The sequence below is a fragment of the Mus caroli genome, unplaced genomic scaffold (genome assembly GCF_978045245.1).
Source record: "Mus caroli unplaced genomic scaffold, Mus_caroli_1 scaffold_3, whole genome shotgun sequence".
Lineage (NCBI taxonomy): Eukaryota > Metazoa > Chordata > Mammalia > Rodentia > Muridae > Mus > Mus caroli.
The window spans coordinates 120,963,478-120,982,274 of NW_028227258.1; positions in this window are offsets into that span (position 1 = coordinate 120,963,478).

Genomic DNA, 18,797 nt, shown 5'->3' on the forward strand with positions numbered 1-18,797 from the left:
TCTTGACTGAAGAGCCATCTCTGAAGCCCCTTGACTTATTTTTAAATACACAAAGGTTATGTCTTTACACAAGTAATAGATGTGACTCTCAGGCACTTTTGATCTGCCAGCTGAGGCCTAGAGGTTGGTTTATCTCAAAGATTTTGGTTTACTGGTTCCTCCAAGCCTCTTTCCAGAGAAAGGCTCTCAATCAACCAATCCTTTCTGAAGTGCTGGCTTCCTATCTGGGGTTGTGGGTTTCCTTGTTTAGAGGCAGAGAAAGGCAAAGACAGCTGCTGCTTCTGATTTTAGCATGAGACTTTCCCTATGACCAGGAGTGTGCCCTCCTCTCCTCCGCAGTGCCCCCTCTCCTCCTCACTGTCCCCTCTCCTCAGTGCCCCCTCTCCCCTCTCCTCAGTGCCCCCTCTCCTCCTCACTGTCCCCTCTCCTCCTCAGTGTTCCTTCTCCTCCTCAGTGCCCCCTCTCCTCCTCACTGTCCCCTCTCCTCCTCACTGTCCCCTCTTCTCCTCAGTGCCCTCTCTCCTCCTCTCTGCCCCCCTCTTCTCCTTGCTGCAAGCTCCCATCTCTCAGCTCTGTGCTCAGGTTCCACTGCACATCCCCCTCCCCTACTCCCAGTGCTGCCCTCCACACTTCAGAAGACCAAATCCCCACAAGGCCTTCCCCATGCTCTTCAACCCTTACTGACAGAGCAGCATGTTGGAAGAATGCACTGAGGCGCTGTGGAGCACTTTCTGGATACTCTTGAGGGGAAGGCGCAGTTTCCCCTCTGAATTGGAGTGTTCCGTACAATTCTCAATGTGACCATGCTTACCTGATTCTCAAGGTACGCACACTCACAGACCACTTACAATTCATAAAGTGACGCAAAAACATTGCTCTCCCGACACCTCTCGGCAACTCTGTTATTTTAAACAATATTTGCTTCCACATCTAGCATTCTGGCCTGAAAATGTCTTAGGAACTGGATCTTAATTTTGTTCATCTGTGTAGACTTAACAAATGCTCACTTTCTGAAATACAATAGGTGATCAAAATGTTTAGATGGGCAGATAGACAGATGGATAAATAACTATATAGATGGACAGTGAATGGTCTGAGCATAAACACTAAGGCCATTTAGAAGGATCAGATCTACCTTGAACAAATCTAACCTTAGCTTCTCTTAATAGTGCTGTTTCTCATGGAATACCAGCCAAACTATTTTTGATGGTGCTAATATCAATATTATGAAGGTTTGTGGGTGTATTGGTTAGTTTCTCAGTGCTGTAACAAGATAATTGGTGACACTAAGCAACTCAAGGGGGGGGGGGGCAAAATGGATCCACCATGTTGGGAAACATGGAGGTTACAGAGAAGTTATTACAGCCAGGGGTTCTCGGCCCTTTGGGGATGCTCCCATCATGAGAGTCCCATCAAACCACTGTCTGTCCTTTGGTATGCTTGTCTGTCCTGTCTTTTTACAGAGGCATGTTTCCCCTCTTGGACATCCTTAGCCTTTCTATGTTTAGGGACTTTGAAGTGACTCATTGGGTCTATCTTGGAGAGCCCAACCCCGCTGCGATTGCTCTTCACTGTCAATTTGAGTGGGTTTAGAAGGACTCAGAGACATCCCTCTGTGTGTGTGTCTGCAGTGGTGTTTCCAGAAGTTTACCTGAGGCGGGAAGGCCCACCCAGAATGTGGGCTCAGGGACCAGACTGTAAAAGGAAGAAGCCAGCTTTAGTCTATCCACCTCTGCCTCCTGGTTGAAGATAAACAGTGAGCACCTGCCTCCAGTACCTGCTGCCGTGTTTCCTGACACGATGGATTCATTTGTCTCCCTCAGGTTGTGAGGCAGAATAAACCTTCATGTTCTCAAGTTGCTTATTGTCATTAAATATCTCGTCACAGCACTGAGAAAGTAAATAATACAATCACAAACCTTCAAAATGCTGACATTAACACCAACAAAAGTAGCTGACACTTGCTGAGAGGGAGTCCATGGCAGACACTGTGGTAGGGTCTCACCTCCGCTGTTTCATGTAATGAGGCTTAGACAAATCAGGTGCGGGTGTGTCAGGTGACAGGGCTAGAAAGAGACATTGAGAGAGCCAAATTCTGACTGTCTTAGTTAGGGTTTTACTGCTGTGGACAGACACCATGACCAAGGCAAGTCTTATAAGGGCAACATTTAATTTGGCCTGGCTTACAGGTTCAGAGGTTCAGTCCTTTATCATCAAGGCAGGAACATGGCAGTGTCCAGGTAGGTATGGTGGAGGAGGAGCTGAGAGTTCTACATCTTCATCTGAAGGCTGCTAGCAGAATACTGGCTTCAAGGCAGCTAGGATGAGGGTCTTATAGCCACACCCACAGTGACACACCTACTCCAACCAGGTCAAACCTACTCCAACCAAGCCACATCTTCAAATAGTGCCACTCCCTGGGCCAAGCACGAACAAACCATTACACCGACCTTCTAACATTATGTTACTACTGTTTAGCCTCATCTTTTTGGTGAAACCAGTGAAGTTCTGTCATGTAGCTATTTCAAGAGTCTTATAGGTTTTTTTTTTTTTTTAGATATTTTCTTTATTTACATTTCAAATGTTATCCCCTTTCCTAGTTTCCTCTCCAAAAATCTCCTATCCCCTCCCCCCTCCTACTGCTCCCCAATCCACCCGCTCCTGCTTCCTGGCCCAGCATTCCCCTATACTGGGGCATAGAACCTTCACAGGAACAAGGGCCTCTCCTCCCATTGATGACCAACTAGGCCATCCTCTGCTACATATGCAGCTAGAGCCATGAGTCCCACCATGTGTTTTCTTAGATTGCTGGTTTAGTCCCAGGTATCTTTGGGGGCACTGGTTAGTTCATATTGTTGTTCCTCCTATGGGGCTGCAAACTCCTTCAGCTCTTGGATACTTTCTCTAGTTCCTTCATTGGGGACCCAGTGCTCTGTCTGATGGATGGCTGTGAGCATCCACCTCTGTATTTGTCAGGCACTGGCAGAGCCTCTCAGGGGACAGCTATATCAGGCTCCTGTCAGCAAAATCTTGTTGGCATCTACCATAGTGTCTGGGTTTGGTGGTTGTTTATGGGATGGATCCCCAGGTGGGGCAGTCTGTGGATGGTCATTCCTTCAGTTTCTGCTCTGAACTTTGTCTCTGTAACTCCTTACATGGATATTTTGTTCCCCCTTCTAAGAAGGATCGAAGTTTCCACACTTTGATCTTCCTTCTTCTTGAGTTTCATGAGTTTTGCAAATTGCATCTTGGGTATTCTGAGCTTCTGGGCTAATATCCACTTATCAGTGAGTGAATATCATGTGTGTTCTTTTGTGATTGTGTAATAAGGACACATGCTCCACTATGTTCATAGCAGTCTTATTTATAATAGCCAGAAACTGGAAAGAACCCAGATGTCCCTCAACAGAGGAATGAATACAGAAAATGTGGTAAATTTACACAATGGAGTACCATGCAGCTAATAAAAACAATGAATTTATGAAATTCTTAGACAAATGGATGGATCTGGAGGATATCATCTTGAGTGAGGTAACCCAACCACTTTTTTTTATTTACTTATTTTTGATGCAGGGTGTCACTACGTAGCCCTGGCTGGCCTAGAATTCCCTGCCTAGACCCAGTGGGCCTTGAACTTACAGAGATCTGCCTGCTTCTGCCTCTCCAGTGCTAGGATTAGAGACACGCATCACACTCCTGGTGAGAGTTTTCCTCTTGAGGATTAATTAGTTTGTCCATTTATTGTCGGTGTAAAATATTTCAGATATACGGATGCAATTAATGAGTATGCTGGTTAGTCATTTTATGTCAACGTGGCACAAGCTGGAAGCATCTGGAAAGAGGGAACCTCAGCTAAGAAAATGCTTCCAGAAGAGCGAGCTGTGAGTGAGTCTGTAGGGCCTTTTCTTGATTGGTGACTAATATGGGAGGGCCCAGCTCACTGTGGGTGGAGCTCTCCCCCTGGGCTGGTGGTCCAGACTTGTGTAAGAAGCAGGAGGAGATCAAATCAATAAGCAGAACTCCTCCATGGCTTCTGCATCAGCTCCTGCCCGCAGGTCCTGGCCCTGACCTCCCTCTGCGGTGGGCTGTTCCCTGGAACTATAAATGAAAGAAACCCTTTCCTCCCCAGGTGGCTTTTGGTCATGATAAGTGATCACAGCAATAGAAACCTAACTCAGACACTAAGTAAGATGTATCTAGGAACTAATTTATTCCTAAATTAACCCCCATGAAATGGGAGTGACATCTATTATCAAGTGTCTTTGAAGTGAGAAGTGGAACAGGAAAGCGCAGAGAAACCAGGCTAGCCATTGTCCTTCAGGAGGGAGCAGTGAAGGCGAAGGGGATCACACGCTCTGTAAGGTAACACGTCTCTATTAATTTTTTAAAAAGGAAGAGAAGGAAACTGTAGCCCCTGTGCAGCTGACTCGGGCACTGCCGACCAGACAGGCAGGATGCTGGTACTTTCTCTCACTGGCTTAAACTGTAGAATCTAAGTTGTGCCTACTTTGAATTTGGGGAGGAAATTCCTCTATGAATTCCTGGTAATGTTATTAACATCTCAGGACATTCACTCGCCTATAACCTAATTATTCATGCTATTTTCAACCGCAGATTGTGACACCACCAATTCTGTCCAAAGACTAAAATAAAACAATCTTTGGAAAATTCCTGTGGTGTGTACATCAAAGGGAGAGGGATGTGACCTTCAAAAGTCTCAGTGAAGCGTTTGCTCCAAGGGCCCAGGGTTCTCAGCACCTCACATGCCCTAATGAGCATTCCCAAGCCCAGGCTGTTTATAACCTCATTTTCTTTGACCCACCCCCACCTACTTAGCAAAGGACTTTCCCTGCCAGGACATGTCACAACTTGTAGAAAAATTCTTGCCAATGGGAAATAAGACATGATCAGTGGCTATGAATAAGCAAGTTGGGCCAGGTGTTCAAATGTTGTGAATACCATCCATGTCTGTCTATTTATAGCACGAAGTCCGGGCGATGGAATGTACAATCTTATTGGCTGCTTCCCAGAGTCATGTTGTATTTTAGTTCATATCACAGGCTCATTAAAGGGGCTAAATGGAGTCTTGCTCAGATTTTCAGAGGAAGGAGTTTAAAGTATACTGAACACCATCTAAAGTCCAGGCGTTTCGGGGAGTGTGACATGGCTTACTTCTCTAGTTCCTCCCACAGCCTATGAGGGAGGCATCACCATCTCCATCCCACAGATAAGGAAATGCAACCTCTGCAGGATTAAATATCCTCCTCAGGTAAGATGGTGTGATGGTTTGTATATCCTTGGACCAGGGAGTGGCACCATCTGAAGGTGTGGCCTTGTTGGAATAGGTGTGACATGGTTGGAATGGGTGTGTCACTGTGGGTGTGGGTATAAGATCCTCACCCTAGTTGCCTGGAAGTCAGTCTTCCACTAGCAGCCTTTGGATGAAGACATAGAACTCTCGGCTCCTCCTGCGCCATGCCTGCCTGGATACTGCTATGCTCCCACCTTGATGATAATGGACTGAACCTCTGAACCTGTAAGCCAGCCCCAATTAAATGTTGTTTTTTTATAAGACTTACCTTGGTCATGGTGTCTGTTCACAGCAGTAAAACCCTAACTAAGACAGAAGTTGGTACTGGGAGTGGGGTATTGCTGTGATAGGCCTGACCATGCTTTTATTTGACAGAATGTGGATTTTGGGACTTTGTATTTGGAAAGCAGTGGAATGCTTTAAATGGGGCTTAATGGGTCATCCTAGTGGGAATATGGAAGACTTAGTTGCTGGGAGTAATTTGAACTGTGTTGACCGGGCCCAAGAGATTTCAAAGGAGAAGAATTTCAGAATGTGGCATAAAGACTGGTTTTGTGGTACTTTGGTGAAGAATGTGGCTACTTTTTGCCCTTGTTTGAAAAGTTTGCCTGAGGCTAAGGTGAAGAGACTTGGATTAATTGCATTGACAAAGGAAGTTTCAAAAAGCCCAGCAGAGACTTTGTTCTCTGGTTAAGTTTTATGAAGAGAAGTTTGAACAAGCATAGCAAGCTTAGAAAGGAAAAATATAAAATATATGGTTTGAGTATTAAAGGGGTACCAGGAAGTGAAATGGAACAAATACCTGTGTTCTAGGAGATAACAGATTAAGGGAGTGGGACCTTGGGGCAAGATCCTACCCAGCTAAATTAAATCCAGGCATGGTGGTACACACCTTTAATCTCAGGAGACAGGCATGCTGATCTCTGCATTCAAGGTCAATCTACAGAGCAAGAACCAGGATAGCCAAGCTTAGGCAGTGAAGGATTTAGAAAACATAAAGCTAGTGATAATGTAATAGGACAAGGGGATCATGTTCTAGTTCCTGTAAGCAGCAGAACTCGGCAGCTTCAGCCATGTGGCTCTGGCTCTAGAGTTAAGAATGGAAGGAACTACTGGGAAAATTGATGCTGGTTAGCTGGAGCTAAGGAATTAGCAGTGATTAAGAAGAGACCAGCATCACTGAGGTGAAATCTTCTGGAAATTGTTTTCTGGGAGCACAAAGAAGCTGTGTTCCAGAGATAACCAAGGTTGCACCTCATGCTGTGGCTGGACTTGGTAATGTGTAAGAGTCACTCAGGTGATACTGCTTGTGAAGGAATGAAGGGATAATGGAGAGAAGCTGAGGCTTAGCACTGTGAGAGGCCAGGGAAGGCCATTGGAGAAGGTGAAGCCTCAGCTGTAGTTGATGGCCCAGGACTGAAGGGGTCATGCAAAGGATTTGAGGCTTGGCACCCTGAAGAGAGCCTATGAAAGGCTATTGATGAAGCCTAGTTGGAGTGGAATACCCCAGTGTATTGGAGATGTCAGTACCATGGAGTGATCACCAAGAACTGCAGCCGTAGTGGAGTGGATCAACCTGAGCTTAGAGTGCTACAGAGGGCAGAGCTGGAAAAGTGATGCCAGCCCTTAGGAGGAGTCCAAAAGATCAAGTGGAATCCCAGACACTGAAACAAGAAGCTGTAACATTGAAATTGCCTTGGAGACTCAAAGATGTTAAAGATGCCAGAGCTATGGGACACATGCTGAGGAAAGCTGCTAACAGGGAGTGGAACCAGCCCAGGAGAAAGCAGTTTGTTGCAGTCAACAAAGATGAAAAAGAAGTGGAGATCTGAAGACCGCTTTGACATCAGCCATGGAGATGCAGAGTTTGGAGTTTGCCCAGCTGGTTTCCTGCCTTGCTTTGGAGATTACAGTTAATTAAGTTGGATGAATCTCAGAAGAGACCTTGAACTTTGGACTTTTAACATTGTTGTGACTGCTATAGACTATGAGGACTTTGAAAGTTGGACTAAATGCATTTTGCATTATGCTATGTTTAAGTGTGGCCCCCATAGACTCATGTTTTTGAACAAGTCTATGGGGACCAGGAAGTGGAATGTGATGGTTTGTATATCCTTGGACCAGGGAGTGGCACCATCTGAAGGTGTGGCCTTGTTGGAATAGGTGTGACATGGTTGGAATGGGTGTGTCACTGTGGGTGTGGGTATAAGATCCTCACCCTAGTTGCCTGGAAGTCAGTCTTCCACTAGCAGCCTTTGGATGAAGACATAGAACTCTCGGCTCCTCCTGCGCCATGCCTGCCTGGATACTGCTATGCTCCCACCTTGATGATAATGGACTGAACCTCTGAACCTGTAAGCCAGCCCCAATTAAATGTTGTTTTTTTATAAGACTTACCTTGGTCATGGTGTCTGTTCACAGCAGTAAAACCCTAACTAAGACAGATGGGAAGCAGGTGGTGTGGACCCAAACCTCATGCTCGTTGTTGGTGTTAAATCAAACGTAGCCCCACTGGCTGACCTAAGACCAGGGGCCCAGTATGGACAGTCTAAAAGGAGGAGCTTCTATGGTCTTTCTGGGTGCTTTAGCTTGTTTGGGTGTATCTAGTTGTGTGACCTTTACCTCTTTAAACTTCAAGTTATCGACTTTAAAAAAAAACAAACAAACAGAAAACATGGTCTAGGGAGACAGTTCCACCCGTACAGTGCTCACCCTGTACTCGTGAAGACCCGTGTTCACTCTCCAGAAGCCACGTTAAAAAAAAAAAAAAAAAAAAAAAGGCTAATTGTAGTGACACATGCTTGTAATCCCAGCACTGAGGAGGCAGGATCAGGAAGGTCCCTGGGCTCACTGGCCAACTGGTGAGACCCTGTTGGGCCAATGAGAGACCCTGTCTCAAAGACTGAGGGCTGAGGAGATGCTGAGTCAGCAGAGTAGATGCTGAGTCAGCAGAGTAGATGCTGAGTCAGCAGAGTAGATGCTGAGTCAGCAGAGGGCTTGCCTCCGAGGAGTGAGGTCCTGAGTGTAGATTCCAGACTTTGTGTTTTAAAACAAATCCAGGAACAGTGGAACTGTCTTGTCATCTCAGTGATTCTGAGAGAGACGGGTGGGCCACTGGAAACTCACTGGCCACTGAGCTAACCTTTTCTTAAAAGATATATTGCTTTTCCTTTTGTGAGTATGAATACTTACCTTTAGTGTATATATGTACCATGATGCCTAACGAGACCAAAGAGGGCATCAGAGAACCCGAGAATGGAGTTACAGACTGTTGTGAGCTACCATGTGGGTGCTGGGTGCTAAACCCGGGTCCCTGTATGAGCAGTAAGCACTCTTAACCTCTGAGCCGTCTCGCCAGCCCCAGGTCTAGTCTTCCTGACTAAGCCCTTCTTGCACCAATGAGAAACCCTGTGTCAAACAGAAATGCAGAGGGTGACTATGAATAGCGCCACGGTTATCGGCTGACTTCCACATGACTGCACATATACAATCATGTGTACACACACACACTCACAAGCTGAAGGTGGATGAATTGTGCCCAAGGAACAACACCTGAGACTGGTTGTCCTCTGGTCTCCACACACATGTGCACACACATATCACACACATGTCAGTAAACACATTTGAACACATATCAACACAAAGTAGATATAATTATAATCCTAGCCAGGACAGTTTAAATATTTTTGTCAGTAAAATAACCGTAACTATTTTCTTCTCTAACAGGCCTCTCATTTGTTAAATAAGGGTAACAGCACTAGCTAATATTACTGAATGCTTGTTCCAGGCCAGGCACTACGCCTAGGGCTTGGGTTTAATTTACACAGACCTCCAATGAAATAACTGAGGCCGATACTTCCTAAGCTCTCACTACATGGCACAGTCTATTTTAAGCACCCTGCTCATCTAAACGGTAACAATATGTACTCATACTGAATAGTGAGTAACTCAGCCATCCAATAGTAATGCCCCAGGTTTGAAAATATGAGATGGACATTCAGAGAGGGTAAGTACATTATCTGTGGTCACACAGCCAGAAAAACAGGGGCCTTGCTGAGAATTCAGACCTGGGAATTCAGTCTCAAGTTTCACTCTCGTGCTTATGATTGTGACCAGGGCTGGCACAGGATATTTGTATTAAAAGCTCCCAAATTCGGGCCAGGCATGAAGGTACGTGAGAGGCAGGTGGATCTCTGTGAGTTCAAGGCTTGGCTGGTCTATATAGTGAGTTCCTGGCCAACCAGGGCTACACAGTGAGACATATTTTTATGAAGGGAAGACATAATATGCTGTAGCCAAATGCCCCACTATTCTGTGTTCTATTGCTGTGATAAACACAATGACCAAAGGCAACCTGAGGAGGAGAGGATTAATTTCCATCTTAATGCCCAGATCACACTCCCTCATTGAGGGAAGCCTGGGCCAGAGTGAAAACTGGAACTGAAATACCGAAGCAGAGGACATGGAAGAGAGCTGTTTATTGGCTCTCTCTCTCTCTCTCTCTCTCTCTCTCTCTCTCTCTCTCTCTCACACACACACACACACACACACCTTGCTCTCTTATATAACCCGGGACCACCTGTCTAGGGTGGCACTGCCTACAGTGAGTTGGGCTCTCCCACATCAATTATGGGACTTGCCCATAGGCCAATCTGATAGAGGTATCCTCTCAATTGAGGTTCCCTCTTTATAGGTGACTCCAGCTTGTGTCAAGTTGACAAAAAAAATAAAATAAAATAATAAAATAAAATATCACCAGTACACAGGCAAAACTCCAGAGTAAAAGCCCCAGAATGGAACTGAGGGGAAGAGGATGTGGCCTGTGGGTCCTCCTTGAGAGCATGTGGCTTTGTTGGAGGCCTACAGGATTAGGTAGGGGTGGGAGGAAAGAAATGAGGAGGAGGTCTCAGCAAGAGAGAATGGAGTGTGTTTGACAAAGAAGAACGACATTAGGTAGGATTCGCGTGAGATAAAATCAGACGTGAGAATCAAGAGAGGTCACGGAAGAGCTTGACAACTGCCTAAGAGTTGTGGCCTCGCGTACAGGAGCCACAGGAAGCATCAGGTCTGGAAGAGGAAATGATGAAAGGAGATCGCAAAGGTGCTCCATCACTGAGGGTGGGGAGACCAGAGAGACCACAAGGCCCTGGAGGCACCCAGTTTTGACTGGGGTGCCGGGGGCAGCTGACAAGAGAAAGGAAGGCTGAGGCAGACAGAATTGGTGAAAGACCCGTGAAGGGGGATGCAGACCCGCCCCACCCCGCACCTCACGCCTCTGATAATGACCAGCTAGTGCGAGTAGATGCCACAAATGTGTGTGCTAGATAAATGAGTAAGTAGTCTGGCTTCAGGCCCAGAGTCTTCACTCTGCGCATGAATGAAATCATCCTGAGCTCTGGGAAACTGCTCAGTTGACAGAGCTCTTCCCATGCGTGCACTTAACCCCAGCACCATGCTGTGTGTTTGCATACACCAGCTCTGGGGAGGCAGACACGGGAGGGGCTCGCTGGTTCAGCCAACCTAGCCAATTGGTGAAACCCGGGACCCAGTAACAGACTGTCTCAAAAGACAAGGTGGATGGCTCCTGAGGGAGGGGAAGGTTGACCTCTGACCTCCATACACATATACATACATGTGCACCTGCTCGCGCACACACACACACAGATCTTGGAGTTTATATAAATTAACCAAATCTTGTGTGGCCTAACGAATCTAAACTAAGTCTTCAGATCTTGACAATTACCCTAGGCTTTCCCTTGCTCTAATATGCTGTTAATTTGAGAACTCTAATCCCCACAAGAGGTGACAATCAGTAGCAGAGATGAAGGTGTGAGGAGAGATTTCTGGGGTTCTTATTTAAGATTTAATTTGTATTTTGCATGGCAAAACTTGCAACTAGGAATCCTCTCTTAGCATTTTCAGTTTGAGACCAGAGTAAAAGTGAGAATTAATGACTAAACATAGATATATTTGAGAATAATAAACAAAATTATCACTGGAAGGCATATGAAACACATTTTTTGGTCATTACGATGCATAAAATGTTCCTAGTTTCTCATTATTGTAATGAAGCACTCTTGGGCTGCGGGAGAATTGTTGACAGTGCCCCGCACTTAGCCACAGCAGCTCGCGTAGGTGGAATGGCTTCATTTGCTCATGTCAGTCACTGACCTGCCTGCCTGCATAGGCATTTGTGGTCTGCTACACAGAGCGAGTTATACTGCTGAAAAGCACTGCCAAGCTTCAGGTGAGTCTTTGTGGGTCTTTTTATAGTAATTCAGAAACGTTTGATCTGTCTTGTCAACTGTTGTCTCCAAAGGCAAAGGAAAGGTTTTTTAAATTTCTCTGAGGATTATAATTAAGCCTAAGCTGCAAAGAAAGCAAAAGAAGCCTTGGGTATTTCTGCCTCTTAAGTTCTTTTTTTCTTTAGAACTCTTTTTATTATTATTATTTTTATTTATTTTTATGTCAGGTGTTTTGCCTGCATGAATGTCTGTGCACCATATACCTGCAATGCCAGAAGAGGCCAGAAGAGGGCATCAGATCCCCTGAAACTAGAGTTACAGATTCTTGTAAGGGCCCTGTGGGTGCTGGAAATTCAACCTGGATCCTCTGGAAGAGCAAGCCATTCTTAACCATCAAGCCATCTTTCCAGCCCCTCTTTAGACTTCTTAAATTCAAGTAAACATACCAAAGCCACCATCTGCTGTGGATGAAGTCAGATGTTGCTAAATTACTAATATTTATAATAATATCTTGGGGGGGGCATGTGATCTGGAAGACTCTTACACAAATCTCAATTCTACTTACTGATCACTGAGTGCTTCATGCTGTTTTGTGGGAAAGAGTACGGAATTCAAAAGTAAATGTATACAATAAAATACTATGGTATATAAATGCACTTAAACTGTACTTAAATGTAGGCCTATGTCTGGAAAGAGACTCTGCTGGATCTATAGTGACTAGTGGGGAGCTCTTACATAAAATCTGTGCCCACACAGAGTCTGTGTGGCCTCATTCATGGCTGGGATGTTGAAGGTGCATATTGAGCTATGCACATCCTAGATTGTCCAGATGGGCTCTCCGTGACTTGTCCCCTTATAAGAAGCAGAAAGAGGGAAGACACAAAACCAGAGGAAAAAATGGAAAAGGGACAGGACAGAAACACAAGGAAGGCACCTGTGCAGACCTGGATGCAGAGACTGGAGTTATCCGTTTCAAGTCAGGGAAACCCACAGCCACCAAAAGCTAGAAGAGGCGGTGACAGAATCCCCGCTATAGCCTTCAGGGCAACCACCCCCCTACTTGGTTTGGAGTTTCTGTGAGAACAGAAGTTTTCATTATTTTAAGCCCACAGTTTGTGGTGATTTATCACAGCGTTCACAGGAGGTGACAGAGAATTCACTGAGTGTCTTTGTCAGTTTATTTCATCAGGGAGACAGAATGGTTGACAGAAGCAGCTTAAAGGAGACAGGCGTGTATGTCCTCTTGATTTCTGAATAAGTCACACTGTAGCACAAAAGCACCATGGCTAAGCCACTGTGTTTGCTCACAGGGCAGTGGATCACAGAGCAAGGAAAGCCACACGGTCCACAAAAATCCTGTACACAGCAGTCCACTTCCGTCAGCCATTACACCTGCCCCAAAGGTTCCACAGCCTTCTAAAACAGCACTGCCAGCCAAATATCAAGTGTTCAAATGTGTGACCTGGCGAGGAGTGTGTCACATGGAGTTAAAGGGAGACTTTCATCTCATCGGCCATACTGGAAAAGGGCTCTCAGTCTTGCCTTCGGTGGCACAGCAATTCAAAGATTCTCCTCTTATCTTCCAATGAGTTCAGTTTTGTTATTCACTTTGTGAATTAAAATCAAGACCTTATGTGTGATAGGCCTTCTGGGATGAGGGAAGGAATGGATTCATGTTGTACATGATCCCCCATGGGTACATAAGATATGAACATATCAGTATATAGATACAGACTTTGACCTGCTGTTAGCTTGGGCAAACTAAACCTCCCAATGCAGTCTCTAACCTAAAGCTGTAAGTGCTTGCTTGACATGCTAGACTCTGGTGGCCTCCGGCTTATTCTCTGTGTTCTATCTCGTCTATGCCTAAATCCTAGAAATTGCCTTCATTGCCAAACCTCCTCCCTCTACATCTGTCCTTGGTGAAGAATGATCTCCAATTCTTATGCAAAGGCACAAAATTTAGGCTGGAGACAATTTTGAAAGCATTTGTATAGGTATAAAAATGCCATATGGGGGCTATCAAAATGGATCAGTGGGTAAGAGCACTGACTGCTTTTCTGAAGGTCTTGAGTTCAAAAGCAACCACATGGTGGTTTACAACCACAGGCACACTCTTCAGGTGCATCTGGAGTCAGCTACAATGTACTTATGTATAATAATAAACAAATCTTTGGGCCGGAGCAAGCAGGGACGGAGCGAGCAGGGGTCCTAAAAATTCAATTCCCAACAACCACATGAAGGTCTCAACCATCAGTACAGCTACAGTGTACTCACATACATAAAATAAATAAATACATCTTTTTTTCAAAATATGCCATATTGACTACCGTATTTTTCCATCCTACCTCAGAACTTATAAACTTGCTGGTTCATTGCTTGGCTAAGAGGGATCCCCTCCTCATCTAAAGCTAGATTCCCTCCCTGTGCCTGATTCGTCTGCTTTATTTAGTTTCTAGAGCCCCCTTTCTCTACTCCCCCTCTCTCCCAGCATTCCTCAAAAAGGGTCCAACTGACTCACAGTTCACCGTCGGCTCAACCTCCAACTTCTCACAGCCCAGCTTCTTGGAAGCCATGGATGGTTATCTTGTGGGTTCCCACCTCTTCTTCACTGTCTAGCTCCTTAATAAGGTCACTTACATGAAATGTGAATGCGTCTCCTCTTACCCAGAGTCTCAGTGGTTTTCCATACTATTGAATTCCCTTTCCCTCTCTTCCCTGGTACTGAGGCCTGAATGTGCCTCTCAGACACACACATGGTGAACTCTTGACCCCCAACCTGATAGTGTCAGCAGGGGAGACCTTTCGGGGATGGCTATGTCATGAGGGTGCACCTGCTAATGGGAAATAAGAAACGGATGGTGTTCTCCCTCTGCCCTGTTCCCTGCTGGTGCAGACACCACAGGACACAGCTACCACCTCAAAGCAAGATGACAGAGTCCTCACCTAAGGTCTTGGTCTTTGGTTGCTCAACTTCCAGAAATGGAAGAAAGTCTTGTTTTCGCTCTGAGTCTGGGATGATTTACTATAGGAACCCAAGCAAAGGCACTGGGCCCCGTGAGTCACTTAAGTCTCCTAAAACTTCTTGTGCCGTTTCTTCCCATCCTGTTTACTTACAGTTTGGCCCTTGTTCTTGTCCTTTACTCTCACCTGTGCAAAGTGTTTCAGAATTACCTCCAGCCTAAATTCTTTCCCTGGCGTGAATGCCCATCTCCACGCAAGCATGACAGCCTCAACACTAAACTGGCCTTCTCATGTCCCTCATATATTCACAAGTCCCATCTCAGACAGTAGGGCTCCTGATTACCCCTTCTTCCCCTCCATCCTCCTTCCTACGTATTCTGATTCTTCTTCCTAAGCTCTTCTCATGCCAACTGCTCCCTCTCCAGATTACCAATACGTGCCTTAGTTCAGGCTCCAACAAAGTATCAGGTCTAACAGTTCCTAGGGAAAAGGGACATTGTCCACCCATATTCATTATACCAACAGGGACATATTCTTTCCCAATTGGAGAATCCCACAGATGGGATGATAACTAGTGGGTGAGTATGCATAGGGGGTAGGGTGTAGAATGTATGAACACTTGGACACAGGGAGAAAACTGATGTAATGAGACAGAAGAGCAAGGGGATACAGACAGGTATTTCAGATGTGCTCCGACCACAGGGTCATATAGGAATATAAATAAGGCTGTGTGAATTGTTTACTACATCAGCTATAACAAATAAAAACGTATTCCATGCCTGAAATCCACAAAATATCTGTTATTTGGCAGTTAAGGAAGCCAGAACTCAGACACTGTGCTCCATGGACTATTGCAAGTCTCTCTCTGAAGACTGGTGAATTTAAAATCTAGTCTCCTTCAGCTTCCTAGGGCTGTTCTCCTGTGACTCATCAACCTCTTCCAACTTCAAATCCACCAATAGCCAGCCAAGTGTTTTCCAAGTCACTGTACACTGATACTTCCTCCCTCTAAGGACCTCACGTTTATACTGTGTTCACCCAGATAATCCTGGACCACCTGCCCAACTCAAAGTCAACTGTCAACAGCATAGATCGACCTCAACCACAGTTCTTTTTTATCACATGGCTTAACATTTTCACAGGCTCTGAAGATCAGTGCCTAGCATCTTTGGGGAGCCATCCCTCTGCCCATCACCCTCAACAGCTAATGGGAGGCCTCTGTCCACCTCTCCATCCCTGACTGCCTGGATGAGAACATAGAACCCCAATTGCCTGAATGAAGACACAGAGGCCCCAACTGTCTGGATGTTGGGAACACAAAGGTCCTTGTGCTCAGAGATAAGCACTAAGGAAACCCGGAATGTCAAACATGCGGGGTTGGCTCGTCAACAAAAGAAATGTATAACCTATTTTCCCCCCAGAAGGCTAGGGCTGAAAGTTGTTGATAGCCTAGTGACCTGTGCTACCTGCAGGGCCAGGCAAGACCTGACTCCCTCAGACTCTTATGTTTAGCCCAGACCTCCTCTCTACACCTTTATCTTTAGCATTGTTTCTCCATCAACAGAACTCATCTTTACGGGAGATGCCACGCATACTTTATAGCCTGGTGACCTCTGGACTATGTCTGTATGACTGAAACCACACAAGATCCTCCCCTAAGCCTTAAGCTATAGAACTCGTCTTTGTGGAAGAAGTCAATTGTACTTTAGAAAAGAGTTTTGATGTAGTCGTGCTTTAAGCTTTATTGTGCACAAAAGATTGAGTTGTTACCAGGAAACTTTTTGCCACATTGTACTGTACTTACATATGCCTAATGTCAGGTGTGGTGGTACATGCCTTTAATCTCAGCATTTGGGAGACAGAAGCAGGCAAATCTCTGTTAGTTTAAGACCACTCTGGTTTGCAAAGTGAGCTTTAAGACAAACAGAACTACATAGTGAGACCCTGTCTTGAAAACAAACAAAATTATGTCTAAAATAATCTACCCTGTGTCAGACTGTCATAGTTAGGGTTTTGTTGGTGTGAAGAGACACCATGACCATGGCAACTCTTATAAGGAAAACATCTATTTGGGGCTGGCTTCCAGTTCAGAGGTTTATTCCATTATTATCATGGCAGGAAGCATGGTGGCACAAAGGCAGATAAGCTGCTGGAGAAGGAGATGAGAGTTTTACATCCAGAACCAAAGGCAGCAGGAAGAGAGAGAGAGAGAGAGAGAGAGAGAGAGAGAGAGAGAGAGAGAGAGAGAGAGAGAGAGAGAGAGAGAGAGAGACTGGGCCTGGCTTGAGATCCTTATACCCCAAAGCCCACCTCCAGTGACACACGTCCTCTAACAAGGCCACACCTACTCCAATAAGGCCTTACCCCCAATAGTGCCATTCCTTAGGTATCTATGGGGCCATTTTCATTCGAACCAGCACACAGACTCTAGAGGTTTGAATCAACTCCACTATGGAGTCACACTGAGCTGGATTTTCTCCTTGCCTCATTTACACTGTTCCTCCGGCAGCCCTGTTGTTTGCAAGGGCCCTCCACATCTGGATGAGAGCACAGAGTTCCAACTGACAGACCTACCCAGGGACCCTCCACATCTGGATGAGAGCACAGAGCCCCAACTGACAGATCTACCCAGGGACACTTTCAAAAAATCTTGTGCGATTTTTATTTGCCTTTATGCACAAAGAATTGTTTTGTGGGTCCAGGACTTTCTGCTGGTTACAGGTAGATAAGTAAAAGTAATAGTAGATATATACTGGCCTCACACCTATCCCCGAATCTTCTAAGAAGAAATGAGGCTTTAAGAATCAGACCTGTCCTGTGGAGGGCCAACACACAGTACTTTGCACGATCTTAAATCACTTGCAAGGCTCTGAGTTCCTAATTAGCTGGTGCCTCCTGTGATTCCCATGACATAGACAGGGCTGTATGACTCTTTCACTTTTTCACAGTGCTAATTAGTGATGGCAGTATAGCTCTCTTGAATGTGTTACCACATTTCTGCCAGCTCAAACTGCTCCATAGACGTTGTCCTTTTCAAGCCATCCACGGTGGCACATGTCCATGGGTCCCACACCTAGGAGGTGGAGGCAGGAGGATCAGAAGTTTAAGATCAGTCTCCAGCAACATGAAACTGTGTTTCAATAAAATGCTTTATTGTTTCATTCCAAAGCTACTCCCGTGGATTAGCGACTACAATGTTATAATGATATTAAAATGAGAAATCATTTCCTAACATCATCCAAAGACATTTTAAAATACAGCTATCTGACCAAATGGGAATCACAGTTTGTGTGCACATATGTAAATTGTAAGTGTAAAAACACGTGAAGGCTTCTGAAGGTTACTAATGGTACCTTCTACAGGTGACCATGTCTGCATTCAATCGCTGTTTTAACAAGTATCTTGCAAAAAAAAAAAAAATCTCCCAAGTATCATATTCTAAGCATAAAAATCAGCAACAAGAAGACAAAGCCATTGTCCCCAAATAACTATTAGTAGTAGACAATTAAAATTTTATTTGTTTGTTTTAAGACAGTGTTGTCCTGGCTATCTCAGAACATATTATATAGACCAGGCTGGCCTTGAACTCATTAGGGATCCACCTGCTTTTGCCTCCAGAGTGCTGGGATTAAAGGTGTGCATCTTAACATGGGGCTAAGCCTTACTTATTTTTCCATTAATGTATTTATTTACTTTACATCCCAATCACAGCCCTCCCTTCTCCCACTCTGCCCTCCCCTTCTCTTCTGAGAAGCAGGAAGTCCCTCCTGAGAACCAACCCACCCTGGCACCTCAGGTCACTGCAGGACTAGGCACATCCTCTCCCTCTGAGGCCAGACAAGGCAGTCCAGTTAGGGGGACAGGATCCACAGGCAGGCAACAAAGTCAGGGACAGCTCCACTCCAGTTGTTGGAGGACCTGAATATGCATCTGTTACATATGTGTTTGGGCGGGTGGAGGGGCTGTAGGTCCAGCTCATGTGTAAAGCCTTACATTTTTTTTTCTGGATTTTTTTGAGACAGGGTTTCTCTGTGTAGCCCTGGCTGTCCTGGAACTCACTCTGTAGCCCAGGCTGGCCTCGAACTCGGAAGAAATCTGCCTGCCTCTGCCTCCCGAGTGCTGGGATTAAAGGCGTGCGCCACCACGCCCGGCTTGAAGCCTTACATTTTTAACAACAACAAATCACCTTTGAGCTAGTACTCTGGGGGAAAAAAAAGAACAACCAAGAAAACAGTCAGGGGTGAAGAAAATCTTATTTTAGTTGGAATAGACTGTAG